Below are 22,514 nucleotides of genomic sequence, written 5' to 3' on the forward strand. Positions count from 1 at the left end.
GAGGTGTGATACAAACCTTATTAAAACATATAGGCCCATGTGCTAGGCTACATGAGGTGTGATACTAACCTTATAAACATATAGGCCTATGGGCTAGGCTACATGAGGTGTGATACTAACCTTATTAAAACATATAGGCCTATAGGCTAAGCTACATGAAGTGTGATACTAACCTTATTAAAACATACAGGCATATGGGCTAGGCTACATGAGGTGTGATACTAACCTTATTAAAACATATAGGCCTATGGGCTAGGCTACATGAGGTGTGATACTAACCTTATTAAAACATACAAGCCTATGGGCTAGGCTACATGAGGTGTGCGACTATGATTCGAAAAAGTTGCAAAAAAATGTATTGTTTCTCATGCTGGGAATCATTCACAAGTGATAATATATAATTCACAAGTGGTAGGCTAATTGTCAAATATCAGACATTTACATTTTAGTCATTTAACAGACGCTCTTATCCAGAGCGACTTACAGTAGTGAATGCATCCATTTCATTTCATACTTTTATTTTCTGTGCTGGCCCCCCATGGGAATCGAACCCACACCCTGGCGTTGCAAACACCATGCTCTACCAACTGAGCTACAGGGACTATTCTTGATTTAATCTTGACTTTACATATACTAAATAATATATGTGTGGAATTTGTTTTGATTTAGAATGGACCATTATCATGCACCTGTATAGAAACAGGGGCAGGGGGAAAAAATATATGTCATCTATGCACTTAAGTACCGAATGGAGGACTCTTTTTCCCATGGTTTATTTTCATGCCAGCCAGGTAGGCTATACTCCTGTTGTAAATATAAGCAATGTGCTTAATATTAGGAAAGATGAAAAATAAATATAGTAGGCCTAGCCTATAGAAAGCTGGTTGTCCTTTTTTTAATAGAGGAATTCACTCAGTTTTTTTCCGCAATTGCATAGCCTATAGAAATGTTGCGCAACATGAGCTCATGGGCTCTCATGAAGTGTTTGATTGGATTTTTGATGACATTTACGTTGATGTCAGAGTGATTGGAGGGAGAATAGAGTGCTGAGTAGCAGGCAGTTAGCAAGTTGGTAGACTACTAATGAGCATCAGAGCTTGGAGAAGCCAAATTACCGTGACTAAACGGTCATGTGGAATTTGACTGCCTTCATGACTCGTGACCGCCGGTGTGGCGTTAATACGGTAACTGCAACAGCCCTATCTGTGACCAATAGATGCATATCTGTTTTCCCAGTCATGTGAAATCCATAGATTAGAGCTTAATGAATTTATTTAAGTTGACTGATTTCCTTATTTGAGCTGTAACTCAGTAAAATATTAGAAATTGTTGCATGTTGCGTTGATATTTTTGTTCATTATACAAAGGACCACTCACTTCCCAAGCATGCAGCTCCCCCACACCCCACCTGTTGAGGAACTCTGTTTTAGACATTATTTTACTGTCACTGGTTTTTGCCATAGCGTTGGATTTAGCCGAAACTAGCTGTGATGAATGATGGCTAAGGGTCACGGGTATGAACCAAATGACTCTGCTTTAGACCTTTCGTAGCTCTATGCTAGCAGTGGCTCTCTTAGCCAAAGGAAAATGCATAAATGTCTAAATGTCTGTGTTTTAATTGAAGCTTTGACACCTCTGAGACTTTGCTAGTAAAATATGTAGGCCTATTACTAGACCTAGTTGATGCTCTGTTGTAGATTTGAGCTGTGTTAGCTGAATCAATGTTAGCAAAGCCTGCACTAGTTAAAACAATGTTTTAGTTGGAGCTATCTTAACCAAATCAATGTTAGCAAAGCCTGCACTAGCTAAAATAATGTTGTAGTTGGAGCTATCTTAACCAAATCAATGTTAGCAAAGCCTGCACTAGTTAAAACAATGTTGTAGTTGGAGCTATGCTAGCCATGTCTTGTGTTAACTGAATATCCACATTATTTTAGGGATTCTGTTGTTCTCTGGTATGCCCACCTGCTTCGTGTCAATCATCTGTAAGCCCACAGTGTGGCACCTCGTTTGGGTCGGCTTGCGGAAACTGAGACGCCATCCGTCCCTCCCGACCATGGGATCTCCTTAGAGTCTCCGTGACTTAACCTGCAATAACGCAGCTGGTCATAGCACTCCGTCTCAGCTGCCATCTTGGAGAAACAGTGGCACACTGGTACGTGTTTTTGTGAAAACTTCTCAGATTAAGAGTAATTTCCTTATTTTTCTTAAAATTACATATCACTGAAGGAACTCATAAGCATGATATGAGAGATTTATAGGACTGATTTCAGACTATCAGCATTAGAAAAAAACGTATATCTGCTGTGTCATTATTACGATAGCATTCTATCGACCTACTGTCAGCGGAAATACCAACTGAAGTGTCACAAGTAAACCTTTAGCCATAGCAACCTTTATGGGTATATCCCATCCCATCTCTAAAAAAAAGCCTCAGTGTGAGTCTGTGAGAGCCCTGATGTGGGGCTCCTTGGGGTCTACTGGGGTGCTTTCCAGTCAGCCTTTGTCTGTTATTGACTGTTATTGCAGTTGGCAGAGGGGCCTCCTGCCTTGGCAATGTCTGCAATGGGCTACCAGTGTGGCCCCGTCCCGGCTCGGCCATATAGAGCCGCTGTGACTGGCTGCCAGGGAAACCCTGTTCATGAACACATACTTCAGCCCCCAGAGAAAAGGAATCAGCATTGCATTCTACAGAGGAGAAAAAGAGACGGATGGAGAGAGAGAAAGAATGAGTGACAGGGAGAATGAGAGTGAGAGGGAGGTAAAATAACAGTTGGTTTGTTAGCCCCTCCCATTCTTGTTGTGTGTGTGTGTGTGTGTGTGTGTGTGTGTGTGTGTGTGTGTGTGTGTGTGTGTGTGTGTGTGTGTGTGTGTGTGTGTGTGTGTGTGCGTGTGTCCAGGATAACGTAATGGGACTGAGAAAATGTGTGTGAATGTGAGAATGTGCAGTTGCCTTAAATCTTCCCGTCTTTTCCCCACTGAATGAACTCCGTTAATCTTGGATGTTTGGGTGTTTGTTTGTGATGGATTATAAAACGCTCAACGCTGGAACTAATGAGTTTTAGACCTGTCTGCCTCTCTGTGCCCTGAGCCCTGCTCCGGGGGTAATTCAGCATGCACCCAGAGAGAGGGAGAGAAGGAAAGAGGGAAAGATGGAGAGACAGAGAGAGAGGAGCTCAAAGAAGAGTGTGGAAAATAGACTAGAGAATATGGAGGGCACATGGTGAGAGAGAGGTCCAGTCGCCAGAACCACAAATACAAATTGCATCTAGACACCGTTGCCCTAGAGCACACAAAAAAACTATACATACCTTGACCTAAACATCAGCGCCACAGGTAACTTCCACAAAGCTGTGAACGATCTGAGAGACAAGGCAAGAAGGGCATTCTATGGCATCAAAAGGAACATAAAATTCGACATACCAATTAGGATCTGGCTAAAAATACAGTGAGGGAAAAAAGTATTTGATCCCCTGCTGATTTTGTACGTTTGCCCACTGACAAAGAAATGATCAGTCTATAATTTTAATGGTAAGTTTATTTGAACAGTGAGAGACAGAATAACAACAAAAGAATCCAGAAAAACGCATGTCAAAAATTTTATAAATTATTTGCATTTTAATGAGGGAAATAAGTATTTGACCCCTCTGCAAAACATGACTTAGTACTTGGTAGCAAAACTCTTGTTGGCAAATACGTAGCCCACCAGGTTTGCACACATCTCAGGAGGGACTCCTCTTTGCAGATGTTCTCCAAGTCATTAAGGTTTCGAGGCTAACGTTTGGCAACTCGAACATTCAGCTGCCTCCACAGATTTTCTATGGGATTAAGGTCTGGAGACTGGCTAGGCCACTCCAGGACCTTAATGTGCTTCTTCTTGAGCCACTCCTTTGTTGCCTTGGCCGTGTGTTTTGGGTCATTGTCATGCTGGAATACCCATCCACGACCCATTTTCAATGCCCTGGCTGAGGGAAGGAGGTTCTCACCCATCGATTAGACGGTACTTGGCCCCGTCCATCGTCCCTTTGATGTGGTGAAGATGTCCTGTCCCCTTAGCAGAAAAACACCCCCAAAGCATAATGTTTCCACCTCCATGTTTGACGGTGGGGATGGTGTTCTTGGGGTCATAGGCAGCATTCCTCCTCCTCCAAACACGGCGAGTTGAGTTGATGCCAAAGAGCTCCAGTTTGGTCTCATCTGACCACAACACTTTCACCCTGTTGTCCTCTGAATCATTCAAATGTTCATTGGCAAACTTCAGACGGGCATGTATATGTGCTTTCTTGAGCAGGGGGACCTTGCGGGCGCTGCAGGATTTCAGTCCTTCATGGCGTAATGTGTTACCAATTGTTTTCTTGGTGACTATGGTCCCAGCTGCCTTGAGATCATTGATAAGATCCTCCCGTGTAGTTCTCGGCTGATTCCTCACCGTTCTCATGATCATTGCAACTCCACGAGGTGAGATCTTGCATGGAGCCCCAGGCCGAGGGAGATTGACAGTTCTTTTGTGTTTCTTCCATTTGCAAATAATCGCACCAACTGTGGTCACCTTCTCACCAAGCAGCTTGGCGATGGTCTTGTAGCCCATTCCAGCCTTGTGTAGGTCTACAATCTTGTCCCTGACATCCTTGGAGAGCTCTTTGGTCTTGGCCATGGTGGAGAGTTTGGAATCTGATTGATTGCTTCTGTGGACAGGTGTCTTTTATACAGGTAACAAGCTGAGATTAGGATCACTCCCTTTAAGAGTGTGTTCCCAATCTCAGCTCGTTACCTGTATAAAAGACACCTGGGAGCCAGAAATCGTTCTGATTGAGAGGGGGTCAAATACTTATTTCCCTCATTGAAATGAAAATCAATTTATAACATTTTTGACATGCGTTTTTCTGGATATTTTCGTTGTTATTCTGTCTCTCACTGTTGAAATAAACCTACCATTAAAATTATAGACTGATCATTTCTTTGTCAGTGGGCAAATGTACAAAATCAGCAGGGGATCAAATACTTTTTTCCCTCACTGTACATGAATCAGTTATAGAACACCATGCCCTTTATGGTTGTGAGGTCTGGGGTCTGCTTACCAACCAAGAATTCACAAAATGGGACAAACACCAAATTGAGACTCTGCATGCGGAATTCGGCAAAAATATCCTATCCTCTGTGTACAACGTAGAACACCAAATAATGCATGCAGAGCAGAATTAGGCCGATACCCGCTAATTATCAAAATCCAGAATAGAGCAGTTATATTCTACAACCACCTAAAAGGAAGCGATTCCCAAACCTTCCATAACTGTCACGGGTGTCGTAGGGTTTAGACCAAGACGCAGCGGGAAAATGTATACTCATCTTCTTTTATTAAAGGATAAAGAAGGAAAAACCAAAACAAACACGTATACCAAAAACACGACGACAAAGAACAGGCCGGTAAGGCACAACGCTATACACAGCAACAATCTCCCACAAAATCCCATGACAAACACACTCCTAAATATAGGACCTTCAATCAGAGGCAACAGAGACAGCTGCCTCCAATTGAAGGCCCCAATTCCCATTACCAAAACATAGAAATACAAACACCTAGACAGAACATAGAAATAAACTAACATAGAACGATAACCAAAACCCTGGACTAATAAATCAAATACTCCTCTACATGAACACATACACAAACACACCCGGAACCACATAAAACAAATACCCCCTGCCACATCCTGACCAAACTATAATAACAAATAACCCCTATTACTGGTCAGGACGTGACAATAACAAAGCCATCACCTACAGAGAGATGGACCTGGAGAAGAGTCCCCTATCAAGCTGGTCCTGGGGCTCTGTTCACAAACACGAACACACCCCACAGAGCCCCAGGACAGCAACACAATTAGACCCAACCAAATCATGAGAAAACAAAAAGATAATTACTTGACACAACTGGAATGCTATTTGGCCCTAACAGAGAGTACAAAGTGGCAGAATACCTGACCACAGTGACTGACCCAAACTTAAGGAAAGCTTTGACTATGTACAGACTCGGTGATCATAGCCTTGCTGTTGAGAAAGGCCGCCGTAGGCAGACCTGGCTCTCAAGAGAAGACAGGCTATGTGCACACTGCTCACAAAATGAGGTGGAAACTGAGCTGCACTTCCTAACCTCCTGCCCTATGTATGACCATATTAGAGACACATATTTCCCTCAGATTACACAGACCCACAAAGAATTTGAAAATAAACCTGATTTTGATGAACTCCCATATCTACTGGGTGAAATTCCACAGTGTGCCATCACAGCAGCAAGATGTGTGACCTGTTGCCACAAGAAAAGGGGCAACCAGTGAAGAACAAACACCATTGTAAATACAACCCATATTTATGCTTATTTATTTTCCCTTCTGTACTTTAACCATTTGTACATTGTTATAACACTGAATATATACATAATATGACATTTGTAATGTCTTTATTCTTTTGGAACTTCTGTGAGTAATGTTTACTGTTCATTTTTGTTTATTTCACTTTTGTATATTATCTACTTCACTTGCTTTGGCAATGTTAACATATGTTTCCCATGCCAATAAATCCCCTTGAATTGAAATGAATTGAGAAGAGTGAGGAAGGGAAAGAGATAAGAGAGGGTAAAGAGGACAGAGAGAGAGAGAGAGAGAGAGAGGGAAGGAGCAGTAGAGGGAGGAGGGTACGTACAGAAGTCTTGCCGGGGGGCTGCCGTGGCCCATTTCTTCCCACATTGCACACCGGAGTGGCAGATTAATTGCAGTTCAGTGTTCTGTGCAACTCTAATGTTCAGACATGATGTAAAACACAGCCGAGGCAAACACTGTCGAGGGAAAAATGTAAAATGTAAAAAATGGAAAGCTTTCTGCCTGGGCTGGGCTCAGTCCGACTGGAGAGTTACTCCTCTGTAAAACGGGCTGGCCCAGGAAGGGCATCACCTGGGTCTGCTAAGGTAGGAGGAGGGCGGCTGTGGCTTCCGCTGCCTACAGCATATATAATATGTGTCTGTGCTATTCATGGTCTTTGCTAACTAAGGTGTGATTGCCAAGATTAACCAAGATTGACAACAAGTGGCCTGTCATTTGCAGCCCAGCAGTTTTGTTGACCGGAGTGCCTGTGACCAGGAGGACTTCAATTTAAACAGATATCACACTCCCTTGGATGAATAGGATAAATTACCATAATATTTTTGCAAACCATGCTAAATGCTAACTATTTTTGCTAACAGGGTCCTGTGGGAATTTGGCCTAGACTCCCAGCATCAGTCTCACTCCTCCTCCACACTACCCCGCAGCGACTCCGGCTCCCTTTCCCTGAGTGTCCTCTCCTCTCCGCCTCTCCAGCTACAGGAGGAAGATAATCTGTTTTTCCCCCGTAAATTACCATAATCTCCAATACAGTCCTCCCCTAGAGCTAGATAATGGTTTGAAGCAACACATATTTTTCTTTCATTCTTTTTTTTCTTCCAGTGTCCCTCCCGCTCCATAGTGGACATGTTAAGTAATCCTCTGTGTATGAAAAAAACATATGGGAATGCTGGCTCACAGCACCCGCCTGTGGGCCGACCGTCCTTAGGCGATGCCAATAACGCAGCCTTAATCTCTAGGCAAGCAGACGTTCCCCCTGGTTAGTATACACACCAGGGGTTGGAACCTGTTCAGGGAACAGAACCAAAAACCGGAAAATAAAGATTTCTTTCAAGGAACAGAAACGGAACCTAGAACTAAAGTGATCTATACTGTTCCAGGGGAAGAACTGTTATTTTAAAAACATGGAAACTGGTTAATAACTTTCTTTTATGCTCCAGGCATTTTTTTCTCGTCCCACAAAAAACGCAACAAAGCGCCAATGCAAAGCCCTCGCTCTGTCACTCAGAAACTTATTCCAGTGTCTGTCTGCAATCTGAAAATCTTTGCCTGTGCGCATGCGTGTTTAGGCTACCAGCCCCTCCCCCATCTGAAGCATAAGCTACTGTACTGACGTTACAAGCATGATTCAGAAGAATAGGGAGATAGATTTTTAATTAGCTAGAGAAGAATGGATTCACTTTTTCAATGCTAGTTAACCTCTCTGGGCCAGTGTAATCCCGTGGCGCGATATTCAAATACCTTAGAAATGCTATTACTTCAATTTCTCAAACATATGACTATTTTACACCATTTTAAAGACAAGACTCTCGTTAATCTAACCACACTGTCCGATTTCAAAAAGGCTTTACAACAAAAGCAAAACATTAGATTATGTCAGCAGAGTACCCAGCCAGAAATAATCAGACACCCATTTTTCAAGCTAGCATATAATGTCACATAAACCCAAACCACAGCTAAATGCAGCACTAACCTTTGATGATCTTCATCAGATGACAATCCTAGGACATTATGTTATACAATACATGCATGTTTTGTTCAATCAAGTTCATATTAATATCAAAAACCAGCTTTTTACATTAGCATGTGACTAGCATGTGACTAGCATTCCCACCGAACACTTCCGGTGAATTTACTAAATTACTCACGATAAACGTTCACAAAAAACATAACAATTATTTTAAGAATTATAGATACAGAACTCCTTTATGCACTCGCTATGTCCGATTTTAAAATAGCTTTTCGGTGAAAGCACATTTTGCAATATTCTGAGTAGATAGCCCGGCCATCACAGGCTAGCTATTTTGACACCCACCAAGTGTGGTACTCACCAAACTCCGATTTACTATTAGAAAAGTTTGATTACCTTTGCTGTTCTTCGTCAGAATGCACTCCCAGGACTTCTACTACAATAATAAATGTTGGTTTGGTTCCAAATAATCCATAGTTATATCCAAATAGCGGCGTTTTGTTCGTGCGTTCAAGACACTATCCGAAGGGTAAATAAGGGTGACGCGCCCGACGCGTTTCGTGACAAACAAATTCAAAATATTCCATTACCGTACTTCGAAGCATGTCAAACGCTGTTTAAAATCAATTTTTATGTGATTTTTCTCGTAAAAAAGCGATAATATTCCGACCGGGAGTCGTTGTTTTCGTTCAAAGAGAGAGAAAGTAAACATGGTGTCGGCTCGTGCACGCGCCTCCAGTCTCATTGTCCTCAGATCGACCACTATCCAAATGCGCTAATGTTTTTCAGCCATGGCCTGCAAAGCCACCATTCATCGTTCTGGCGCCTTCTGAGAGCCTATGGGAGTGTTAGAACATGTCACATTATGCCAGAGATCCCCTGTTTTGGTTAGAGATGATCAAGAAGGCCAATAAATAGTCAGAGAGAGCGCTTCCTGTTTGGAATCTTCTCAGGTTTTGGCCTGCCAAATGAGTTCTGTTATACTCACAGACACCATTCAAACAGTTTTTGAAACTTTAGGGTGTTTTCTATCCAAATCAAACAAATATATGCATATTCTAGTTACTGGGCAGGAGTAGTAACCAGATTAAATCGGGTACGTTTTTTATTCGGCCGTGCAAATACTGCCCCCTATCCCCAACAGGTTAAGGATGCAAGTCTCCCCTTTGCTGCTATAACAGCCTTCACTCTTCTGGGAAGGCTTTCCATTATATGTTGGAACATTGCTGCGGGGACTTGCTTCCATTCAGCCACAAGAGCATTAGTGAGGTCGGGCACCGATGTTGGGCGATTAGGCCTGGCTTGCAGTTGGCGTTCCAAGGTATTTGATGGGGTTGAGGTCAGGGCTCTGTGCAGGCAAGTCAAGTTCATGCTGAAACAGGAAATGGCCTTCCCCAAACTGTTGCCACAAAGTTGGAAGCACAGAATCGTCTAGAATGTTATTGTATGCTGTAGTGTTAAGATTTCCCTTCACTGGAATCAAGGGGCCTAGCCCGAACCATGAAAAGCAGCCCCAGACCATTATTCCTCCCCCACCAAACATTACAATTGGTACTATGCATTGGGACAGGTAGTGTTCTCCTGGCATCCGCCAAACCCAGATTCGTCAGTCGGACTGCCAGATAGTGAAGCATGATTCATCACTCCAGAGAACGTTTCCACTGCTCCAGATTCCGATGGCGGCGAGCTTTACACCACTCCAACCGATGCTTGGCATTGCGCATGGTGAACTTATGCTTGTGTGCGGCTGGTCGGCCATGGAAACCAATGGGAATTTGGCTTTCATGAAGGTCCCAACGAACAGTTCTTGTGCTGACGTTGCTTCCAGAGGCAACTTGGTAGAGTGTTGCAACTGAGGACAGACGATTTTTACTCGCTACCTTGCTTCAGTACTCGGCGATCCCGTTCTGTGAGCTTGTGTGGCGTGCCACTTCGCGGCTGAGTCGTGGTTGCTCATAGACGTTTCCACTTCACAATACATCACGTACAGTTGACTGGGTCAGCTCTAGCAGGGCAGAACTTTGATGAACTGACTTGTTGGAAAGGTGGCATCTTATGACGGTGCCACGTTGAAAGTCACTAAGATCTTCAGTAAGGCCATTCTACTGCCAATGTTTGTCTTTGGAGATTGCATGGCTGTGTGCTTGATTTTACACACCTGTCAGCAATGGGTGTGGCTGAAATAACCAAGTCCACTAATGTCCACATACTTTTGTATATACTGTATAGTGTAGCTAGCTCAAGCTTGTTATCCAGCTAGCTCAAAGGACATTCAAAGTTCCTCCATAGAAGCTGCTCCTTTTATTTATAATTCTGTGGACCTAATGCAGATCATGAATGTCATAAGATGCCCAGCGCTTCGAGCCTCCTCCTCAACCCTCTCTCGCTCTTTTCCCACCCTCAAAATTTCAGTTGCATCTTGCGCCATAGGCTCCATTTGTCTGTCCATCACACATGTAAACAACTATCTTGCCTGCTCTGTCCGTACGGATTGGTGAAGTCATTTAATGAGCTAAATGTAAAGAACTGTTGATTTCACAGGTTAGAAAATGACTTACAGGAGCAACAAGTGTTAAGTGCATTGCTCAAGGGCACATTGACAGATTTTTCACCTAGTTAGCTCAGGGTAATCGAACCAGCGACTGACCTAATGCTCTTAAACGCTAGGCTACCTCATGCCAAACACACACACACGCGCACACACACAGCAGCCAGCAGCAGCAAGATATGCTGGCTTTCTGTGTAGGAGATTCAATCTCTCTTGAACAATCTAAGGATCAGAATAAAGAGAAAGCCAGCCCAGAAAGCTAGTATCAGGTGCCAGCATGGCTGCTGCTGCTGGAAGGGCTGATAAGTATTCTGCTGTTTACAAAACTCTGCTGAGGGGACCACCTGCAATGCATTCTGGGTAAAACTGAAGAATTAGGTTGGGTGCTGCTGCCAAGTGCCAAAACAGCAGACTGTGAAGATTAGGGTTGGGTGCTGGGGTTAGGGTGTACTCAGGAGTTAGAGTTTGTTCTGATCGGGGTCGAGATGGTTAAAACTGTTCGGTTGTGGACGAGGCAGTTGAGATTGTGTGGTTGTGTTTGTGTTTCTTGCAGTTGAAGAGATCAAAATAGAGATGGTTTGTTTGGATTTGTTGCCATCATGTCATTGTGTTAGTCTGTTGGTCATGTGATCTGGGGAAGACAGAAAAACGAGTGAGAAAAAAGATGTAAACAATAGTGATGCGATATGACATTTTTGGCTGATACCAAAATCCGATATTTTCCTTGCCGAACAAAATGAGAACGATACCCGATATTTAACATTTTAGCGGCCTTTTAAGCATTCTAGTACAGTTAAATAGTTAACACACACACATGGACACAGCGGTCTATGGCACTGCATCTCAGTGCAAGATGTGTCACCACAGTCCCTGGTTCGAATCCAGGCTGTATCACATCCGGCCGTGATTGGGAGTCCCATAGGGTGAAGCACAATTGGCCCAGCGTCGTCCGGGCCGTCATTGTAAATAAGAATTTGTTATTAACTGACTTGCCTAGTTAAATAAAGGTGTCCAAAAATACCGATTTCCGATTGTTATGAAAACTTGAAATCGGCCCTAATTAATCGCCCATTCCGATTAATCGGTCGACCTCTAACACACACACACACACCACAGCTTTCTCAGAACAATACCGAGATTCAACACATATCTTGGGGCATCTCAGGAAGGAGGGGGAGAAAAAAAACAACAGCATTTTTCTCCTGCAGTAAAAGTCCTCGTCCAGATGTGCCTGCTCAATTATCCACAAAGAAACAGCTGTGTGTGTGTGTGTGTGTGTGTGTGTGTGTGTGTGTGTGTGTGTGTGTGTGTGTGTGTGTGTGTGTGTGTGTGTGTGTGTGTGTGTGTGTGTGTGTGTATTATGAAACCTAACCCTTGTAATTACTCCGAAACTGGAGCTTTATCTCACCAGTTTGTATGATCCAGGTTAAAACATGAATTCTCATTCTCTTTAAATTCCTCACTGATTCTGCTGAAGCCTTGGAAATCCTCTTATACACTCTCCCTCGTTCACCTATCTGACTCTATTTCTCTCGTTCACCTCTCTGGCTCTCTCTTTCCCTCGTTCACCTCTCTGGCTCTCTCTTTCCCTCATTCACCTCTCTGGCTCTCTCTTTCCCTCGTTTATCTCTCTGACTCTCTTTCTCTCGTTCACCTCTCTGACGGTCTTTCTCTCGTTCACCTCTCTGACTGTCTTTCCCTCGTTCTCCTATCTGACTCTTTATCTCGTTCACCACTCTGGCCCTCTCTTTCCCTTGTTCATCTCTCTGACTCTCTTTCTCTCGTTCACCTCTCTGACTCTCTCTTTCTCTCATTCACCTCTGACTCTCTCTTTCTCAGCTCATATAACACATTTGACCCCTAGCTCCTACCCCTGAACTTGTTGTGTATCTGAGATGTTTGCATATTAGAATAACTTCATTTCACCCTGTGATATCTTCCAGTAGGTGGGACATATGCTACCTTATATGGCGGATACTTCCACCTATCCATTCAGGTCTACACAAACTGCCAAGCCGTAGGGGCCATTTGGGTCGATTTGAAATTGGGCTCCTGTCTCTCTCCCCTCACTCACACAGTGACGGTTCACTGTAGTCAGCCCCATGGCAGCACCAGTCATCCACCCTGTTCCTTCAGAGTATCTCCTCTTACACAATGCTCTTCACATTAGGCAGCTCACCCACTGTGAAACACAAAAATAACCACGGCGCTAAGTGCTGCCTTTACACAAAGAGCATCGCATTGAAATGCTGATGTCTTCTGTTCTCTTCTGTTCTGAGGACCTGTGTGTTTTGTCGTGTCGCGTTAGAGTGGGGTTTGTTTTCCAAGAGAGCCTGGCTGTTCTCGCCTGTTGCCTGTGTGTGTGTGCGTGTGCGTGTGACTCAATCTCATCTCGGTTTATACAGGGCTCAGAATGAGTACTAACTTCACTGACAGCTGCACTCATACGACATATGCCCACAGGGCAACAACTCAAGCCTTTAGCATTCCTATACCCTATGGGTATGTGTGGGCGTATGGGGGAGGGTGTGGCTGTGTGTGTGCAAGTATGTGTGTGCTTGTGTCTATGTGTGTGTGTCTATGTGTGTTTGTGTGTGTCTACACGCATACATGCAAATGTGTATGAAAGCGAGGGTCTCTGTGTGTCGGTGGAGGGGTGTGGATGGAGCCAGTGAAGTGTCTGTAAAGACATGCATTATTCAGTGTAGAGTGTTATTCTGAGTGAGATGTAGACTACTGTTTCTCTCTAGCCCAAGTAGGACAGCAATCAGCCTGATCTCTTATGAACTATAACTCTGCAGCGGTCGATAGCTGTTAGCATGCTAATCCTGCTGCTGTTATTGATATCCACACTGCCTTTTTTCCCCAGGGGTGTGTGTGTGTGTCTGTGTCTGTGTGTGTCTGAGTATGTGAGTATATGATTGCTCTGTAGATAAGCAATACGATTTGTGGGGTGTTGTGCTCTGTGTGTGTGCCTGTTTGCCTTTCATTGTGTGTGTGCGCGTGCGTGTGCATGCGTTCTTGTGTGTGTGTGATCCCTAGATTGATATCCAAACTGCTTTATTTCTCAGACGTCAAACAGAGAGCGGAGCCTTGAACTCCCAGCAGGCATTATTCATTGAATTAGATAACACACACAAGATGCAAATGGGCTACGAAACCCTCCATATTCCACACAACACCATCTCAATCTCAACCTAAAAATATTAACCTACAGGTCTCTCTCTGGCCTGTGGAAAATTACATCATAACATAATGTTGGTTCCTGCCTCCAAGGATGGTATTGTACTCTATCCAGCAGACTACTGTCCTGTAATGGAGTTAGTATCTGACTCTGTATTCTACTTTGTATTAATCCTATGTTGGTTATTATCAAGAGGGCTAGCAGCGGTTGCCGTGGTGTTATTTATTGCCAGTGATGTTAATTAAAACATGTACGTGATCCGACACTACATCTCAGCCCCTCCCGCCTTACTTCCCTGAGGCGGGGGGGGGGGTTGGCATGCTGGCTGCAGGAATGTCCACCAGAGCTGTTGTCAGATCATTTTATGTTCATTTCTCTACTATAAGCTGCCTCCAATGTCGTTTTAGAGAATTTGGCAGTACCTCCAAACGGCCTCACAACCGCAGATCACGTGTATGGCGTCGTGTGTAGGCGGGCGGTTTGCTGATGTCAACGTTGTGAACAGAATGCCCTATGGTGGCAGTTGGGTTATGGTATGGGCAGGCATAAGCTATGGACAACGAACACAATTGCATTTTATTGATGGCAATTTGAATGCACAGAGATACCTTGATGAGATCCTGAGGCCCATTGTTGTGCCATTCATCCGCTGCCATCACCTCATGTTTCAGCATGATTATGCACAGCCCGATGTTGCAAAGATCTGTACACAAGTCCTGGGATCTGAAAATGTCCCAGTTCTTCCGTGGCTTGCATACTCACCAGACAAGTCACCCATTGAGCATGTTTGGGATGCTCTGCATTGAAGTGTACGACAGCGTGTTCCACTTCCCGCCAATGTCCAGCAAGTTTGCACAGCCATTGAAGAGAAGTGGGACAACATTCCACAATCAACAACCTGATTAACTCTATGCGAAGGAGATGTGTCACGCTGCATGAGGCAAATGATGGTCACACCAGATACTGACTGGTTTTCTGATACAAGGTATCTGTGACCAACAGATGCATATCTGTATTCTATAGATTAGAGATGAATGATTAGAGTTTAATGAATGTATTTAAATTAATTGATTTCCTTGAATGAACTGTAATTCAGTAAAATCTTCAAAATTGTTGCATGTTGCATTTATATTTTTGTTCAGTATAGTTCATTTTCATTTCTTCATGGTATGTCAACTCTAAATAAATTATTTTCACCCTACATTTACTAAACAGCGTTTAAGTAACAGATTACAGCTCAACAATGTTGGGTCTTCACTCTAAAGATACTGTTTACAGTCTTACAGCATTCTTTCAGTCAATCTGTTCTCCCCAGCATGTACTTCTAACACCAGATTACTCCGCTCTCTCCTCCATTCTCACATGACGCTTACAGCTTTGATTCCAATGCCCCGGGAGTATTTATGAATTATTAAAGGCACGTTGTTTATGAGCCGTAGCCACATCAGAAAGACATGCTAGTATCCCATTTCTCTATTTTGAAGTCCTTCGTCTCCTGTCAGAAGATAGAAGAATGATTGAGTTGGATATTTAGACCAGTGGTTCCCAACTTTTTTTGGTTACTTTACCACCAACTGAATTTTGCTCTGCCTGAAATAACCCTGAAGCACCCCCTCATGAGGATTTTAACAGTAGGTCTGTCCTAGTACCCCTGGTTGGGAACAACTGGTTCAGACATCCCCTGTGAAGCTAAGATGATAGTAGGCCAATCGTTGAACATGTATGAAAGCTTAGAAATGTAGAATTATTAAAGCATCATCCTGATAGATTGAGGTATTTTTATGAGCAGGCTTCTAAAACATAAGAAAGCAGTGTTTCTCCTGTATTAATTTAGCAGCTGCAAGCAAACAACATGAAAAACATCCTAGGGAAAACACTGGAAAGGTTTATTAATGTATGTATTTATGGATCTGTTGGCCTTCTGTAGCTAAATTATTCTAGTGTTGTTGACAAGGACATCCCATGGGTTTCCTCTCTTGTACTCCTGTGTTTTCTTTCTTTCTTTCTTTCTCTCTCTCTCTCTCTCTCTCTCTCTCTCTCTCTCTCTCTCTCTCTCTCTCTCACACAGATCCCTGATTCTTATCACAATAATCTCTGCTCCTCTGTCCAGCTGAACATCAGCGTGTGTGTGTGTGTTGGGTGTGTGTGTGTGTGCAGTTAGTATGCTACATTAGCATTTGAATTGCCCCGGGCACCATTGAGATGCAGTTGCTATTGACAGCCAGCTGCTTTGTATCTGACTGGTCATTCTAGACTAGAGGCTGCTAGCTGGTCGACATTAACTCACTTTATGTTGCTACTCTCTGCTTTCTATGCCTGGGGCTAGGAGGGCATAGGCTGCTAACTCTGTATCGGGCAGCTTGACTCTAACTGGTTTGACGTGACTACTGGTAGGCATTTTAATTGGCTAGCCTAGTAGCCTATAGTTACAGTAAGACCTTGATTTGTGGTAGCAGCAGCTCTTGTTTCCGTTTCCTCCCGGCCATTTCATTAATGCTGTTCAGTTTCAACAGAACATATGATTTGGTTGTGTGTCGATGCCAACACCACACAGCCAATCAAATAGGAGCAGTCATGTTTTATTAGATCACAATATACATAATGAAGTCAGAGAGCATTACTGCATTGTGATCCAGGACTGGGTAGATACCTGCAGACAGCTGATATACACTGAGTGTACAAAACATTAGGAACACCATGACATATGGCTGACCAGGTGAAAACTATGATCCCTTATTGATGTCACTTGTTAAATCCACTTCAATCAGTGTAGATGAAGGGGAGAAGACAGGTTAAAGAAGGATTTTTAAACCTTGAGACTAATCTGCAGGTAGCTAACCGTCCAGGTTCAATGTTAGCTAGCTAACATTAGGCTATAACTATCAAAGCAAATGGCTCTGAGATAAGAATAATAAGATCATACACGCAACGTTAGCTAGCGAGCCAGCCAGCTAACGTTAGCTAGCTAGCTAACAGTACACTTAAACTTTAAATGAAAAGGACTTTCTGTCAAAATTACAAATGTGCAATATCTGAACATTTTGCTAGCAAGACTATCTTACCCATGTACATCATGGATGGACGCTTCTCCTTGTCATGGATGCCATGGTTGCCCTTATTTTGAAGATGTAATCCGGAGACAGGTGTTTTCTCCATCTCCTTAGCTATCATACTCTAATTCCACTGATTTCAAAAGTCGGTCCTCCAGAAAGTGGAGAGGAACAGTTATGCAGTTCTACTACGCAATATATATATTTTTAAAGCCGCGTTAGACAGGATTACCTACACATACTGACCAGCTCAAATAGTCAGAAGCTTACTATATGGCAGACCAATCCGAACTCATCTCTCTGCATGCCCAGCCCACTCATTATATCAGCCAATCATGGCTAGCGGGAAGGTTGCTGACTTTTTCTGTGGCTAATCCAACTAGGCTCGTAATTTAACAATTGTATTCATATTTACAGATGGCATACACGTTTGTTATTAAGACACATGAAAGTTCACATGTTCCAGAAGACATTTTTATAAAAATGTTACGTTCATATGGCTGTTCTGTGAAGTAGTGACTTGCGGCATACGGCTATTTTCCTGAAAAGAGTCACGTTTTCGAAGACGCTCTTATCCAGAGCGATTTACGGGAGCAATTATGGTTTAGTGCCTTGCTTAAGGGCACATTGATTGATTTTTCACATAGTCAGATTTCAGTTACTGGCCCAACGCTCTTATCCGCTAGGCTACCTGCCACCCCTAGTTTAACTTGCTATCTAAGTAAGTGGCTAAATTAATAAGTTGACTGGGCATCATATTATGTTAGCTTTCTGCCGTGTTTGAGAAGGCAGAGCCCTTTGGATGAGTTATTTGTACAGCTGCCACTGCAATCTTGATTTCCTTGCATTTATTTCTCCTTTCTGTTCTCGGCCTGTCTGCTCCTAGCCCCTCTTCTCCAAGCAGAGCAGGCAGGCCCATTTTATTTAACTAGGCAAGTCAGTTAAGAACAAATTCTTATTTTCAATGATGGCTTAGGAACAGTGGGTTAACTGTTCAGGGGCAGAATGACAGATTTTTACCTTGTCAGCTTGGGGATTTGATCTGCAACCTTTCGATTACTAGTCCAACGCTCTAACCACTAGGCAACCTGCGGCTACCATTGCCTCAGTGACTAAGACTCCACGCAGACACAGCGTGTAGACATGCTGCTGGAGAACTAGTACTGAATGCGTCAAAATGTTGTTAATTTGCAAAATGTCTCTCATTTACATTCGCTTGTAAATGTCCAAACTCACCAAAAATGTAATTCGGTAGCTCATACCTATATATGTAGAACTTTATGAGCGGGATTTATTTTCGTTTGCGCTCGTTATTATATGTAGCTAGCAACCTCCATGGAAATTCGCTATTACTTGAACAAATTTTGTTAGCATTCTGGTAATAGATGCCCAATGGGCTTTTTTTGCGTTTCCTTTTGTACTAAACCAGTAATGCCGTTTATCCCGGGGTCAGAGAAGGACGGTAATGATGATATGAAAATCTAGATACCGCCCAACCCTTGTCCAAGCCCTGACGATTTGAAGCTGTTCTAAAAGAGGGAGGTGCGGGGGTGCAACTCAATATTAGTAAGGCGTTCTTAATATTTTGTACACTAAGTGCATTGATTGTGTCCCTTCACCTTAACTTCACACACATACAACACAAACCATTTTTTTTTATTGTGGCAAAGGTCTATCACCTCTCACACACACACGTACTGTACACACACACACATACGTGCGTGTCAGAAGGTCCTGATGGCAATGGGTGTCCGTCATGATTTAATAAGCTGGCTGACATTTTGGAATGTCAGCAGTAAAGATTTATTCCTAATTAGGTGGGAGCTGCACTCTTGACCTGCTGCCGAAGTGTGTGTGTGTGTTTGTGTGTGTTTGTGTGTGTAGCAGGTTGTTGGTGGCAGCTGGAGATTGGATAGGTTTATATTGCTGTGTTTTCTCCCTTGCCTGACATTTCAACAACACACGCATGCACACAAACACAATCGTAGGCTCGTACAGACACTCGTACACACCTACAAACACACACACTCCCTATTATTCAGTAGTGATTGGTTGGCTCAATAGCTCAGCATTTCCTAACAGTGGCTCTGGGAGAGACAACAAAACACAGGGTGCAATATGAGGTTTTCCATAAGTTTTATGATAAACTTTGATTTGTTCAACTTTTTAACCTCTATGGGCTACTCAACAGCCAGTGTAATCCCGTGGCACGATATTCAAATACCTTAGAAATGCTATTACTTCAATTTCTCAAACATATGACTATTTTACACCATTTTAAAGACAAGACTCTCGTTAATCTAACCACACTGTCCGATTTCAAAAAGGCTTTACAACGAAAGCAAAACATTAGATTATGTCAGCAGAGTACCCAGCCAGAAATAATCAGACACCCATTTTTCAAGAAAGCATATAATGTCACAAAAACCAAAACCACAGCTAAATGCAGCACTAACCTTTGATGATCTTCATCAGATGACACTTCTAGGACATTATGTTATACAATACATGCATGTTTTGTTCAATCAAGTTCATATTAATATCAAAAACCAGCTTTTTACATTAGCATGTGACTAGCATGTGACTAGCATTCCCACCGAACACTTCCGGTGAATTTACTAAATTACTCACGATAAACGTTCACAAAAAACATAACAATTATTTTAAGAATTATAGATACAGAACTCCTTTATGCAATCGCTATGTCCGATTTTAAAATAGCTTTTCGGTGAAAGCACATTTTGCAATATTCTGAGTAGATAGCCCGGCCATCACAGGCTAGCTATTTTGACACCCACCAAGTGTGGTACTCACCAAACTCAGATTTACTATAAGAAAAATGGATTACCTTTGCTGTTCTTCGTCAGAATGCACTCCCAGGACTTCTACTTCAATAACAAATGTTGTTTTGGTTCCAAATAATCCATAGTTATATCCAAATAGCGGCGTTTTGTTCGTGCGTTCAAGACACTATCCGAAGGGTAAAGAAGGGTGACGCGCCCGGCGCGTTTCGTGACAAAAAAAATCAAAATATTCCATTACCGTACTTCGAAGCATGTCAAACACTGTTTAAAATCAATTTTTATGCGATTTTTCTCGTAAAAAAGCGATAATATTCCGACCGGGAAACCCTGTTTTCGTTCAAAGACGAAAAAATTAAAACATGGAGTCGTCTCGTGCACGCGCCCCCAGTCTCAGTGTTCTCAGATCGACCACTATCCAAATGCGCTACTGTTTTTCAGCCATGGTCTGCAAAGTCATCATTCAACGTTCTGGCGCCTTCTGAGAGCCTATGGGAGCGTTAGAAAATGTCACGTTATGCCAGAGATCCCCTGTTTTGGATAGAGATGATCAAGAAGGCCAAGAAATAGTCAGAGAGAGCGCTTCCTGTTTGGAATCTTCTCAGGTTTTGGCCTGCCAAATGAGTTCTGTTATACTCACAGACACCATTCAAACAGTTTTAGAAACTTTAGGGTGTTTTCTATCCAAATCAAACTATTATATGCATATTCTAGTTACTGGGCAGGAGTAGTAACCAGATTAAATCGGATACGTTTTTTATCTGGCCGTGCAAATACTGCCCCCTATCCCCAACAGGTTAAAGGTCAATGTTGGAGATGCAATAATAATCAGGTAGAATTTCTGAGTTTATCTTTCCAAGGATAGCCTGGTCTGTGTGTCCTTAGTCATGTCTAGTAGATAGCCTGGTCTGTGTGTCCTTAGTCATGTCTAGTAGATAGTCTGGTCTGTGTGTCCTTAGTTATGTCTAGTAGATATTGGTATTACATGAATTACAGTGGACTGACTGCGTGGAGCCAGAACTACAGCAGGGTATCCCAATCCACTCAGTACAGCTTGTTTTTCTCTGTCTGTTCTGTCTGCCTCTCGCTCTCTCGCTCTCTCTCTCTCTCTTTCTGTCTCTTTCTGCCTCTCGCTCTCTCTTTCTCTCTCTCTCTGTCTCTTCTGCCTCTCTCTCTCTCTCTCTCTCCCCTCTCTCTCTTTCTGTCTCTTTCTGTCTCTTTCTGCCTCGCTCTCGCTCATTCTCTCTCTCTCTTTTTGCCTCTCTCTCTCTTTCTGTCTCTTTCTGCCTTTCTCTCTCTTTCTCTCTTACTCAATTCAACTTCAATTCAAGGGGCTTTATTGGCGTGGGAAACATATGTTAACATTAGATGTCGACCGATTATGATTTTTCAACGCCGATACCGATTATTGGAGGTCCCAAAAAAGCCGATACCAATTAATCGGACGATTATTATAATAATTTTTTTATAATGACAATTACAACAATACTGAATGAACACTTATTTTAACTTAATATAATACATCAATAAAATCAATTTAGCCTCAAATAAATAATGAAACATGTTCAATTTTGTTTAAATAATGCAAAAGAAAGTAAAAGTGCAATATGTGCCATGTAAGAAAGCTAATGTTTAAGGGCCTTGCTCAGAACATGGGAACATATGAAAGCTAGTGGTTCCTTTTAACATGAGTCTTCAATATTCCCAGGTAAGAAGTTTTAGGTTGCAGTTATTATATTATTATAGGAATTATAGGACTATTTCTCTCTATACGATTTGTATTTCATATGCCTTTGACTATTGGATGTTCTTATAGGCACTTTAGTATTGCCCTGTGTAACAGTATAGCTTCCGTCCCTCTCCTCGCTCCTACCTGGGCTCAAACCAGGAACACATCGACAACAGCCACCCTCGAAGCAGCGTTACCCATGCAGAGGAAGGGGAAAAACTACTCCAAGTCTCAGAGCGAGTGACGTTTGAAACGCTATTAGCGTGCACCCGGCTAACTAGCTAGCCATTTCACATCGGTTACACCAGCCTAATCTTGGGAGTTGATAGGCTTGAAGGGGTGGGTATAATTTGTGGAACATTCCAACAGGAATCTGTTCCAAAAAACGTAAAGTAAAAGGTTGCCAACCAACAACGCATACAAAGTAGCAACGCATACAAACCTAGCTAACTAGCTGCCGAATAGGCATCAACTCACCACGTAGCTTATTCTTAATGTTTGTCCATAGGCAAACAGACATGTGAGGACAGACATTTTTCGGAATAAACGTGATGAGTGAAAAACACAATGAAATAGACCACTCCCTACCTGGTATCTTATTCTGCCGCTATACAACTTTGTATGCGTTGTTTTTTGGAAACCTTGTTATTTACGAAGTTTTTGGAATAGATTCCTGTTGGAACGTTCCACAAATTATACCCACCCAGGTTGAAGTCATAAACAGCGCAATGCTTGAAGCACAGCGAAGGGCTGTTTGAATGAATGCTTTTACGAGCCTGCTGCTGCCTACCACCGCTCAGTCAGACTGCTCTATCAAATCATAGACTTAATTATAATATAATAAACACACAGAAAT

The 22,514-nt window shown here is 42.7% G+C and overlaps 1 protein-coding gene across 10 annotated transcripts in view; it reads left to right on the top strand.

Annotated features, from left to right (window-relative positions):
* LOC106581345 (protocadherin Fat 3) overlaps positions 1–22,514 on the top strand; it is a 485,897-nt gene that overhangs the window by 36,199 nt on the left and 427,184 nt on the right. Inside the window, exon 2 of one of the 10 annotated variants that reach the window (XM_045703948.1) lies at positions 1,938–2,155. The exons of the other annotated variants lie outside the window; for them this stretch is intronic. The gene's annotated coding sequence lies outside the window, so the exon portion shown is untranslated. The remainder of the gene's footprint in view (positions 1–1,937; positions 2,156–22,514) is intronic. 10 annotated transcript variants of the gene reach the window in all.

The sequence above is a fragment of the Salmo salar genome, chromosome ssa20 (genome assembly GCF_905237065.1).
Source record: "Salmo salar chromosome ssa20, Ssal_v3.1, whole genome shotgun sequence".
Taxonomy (NCBI): Eukaryota; Metazoa; Chordata; class Actinopteri; order Salmoniformes; family Salmonidae; genus Salmo; species Salmo salar.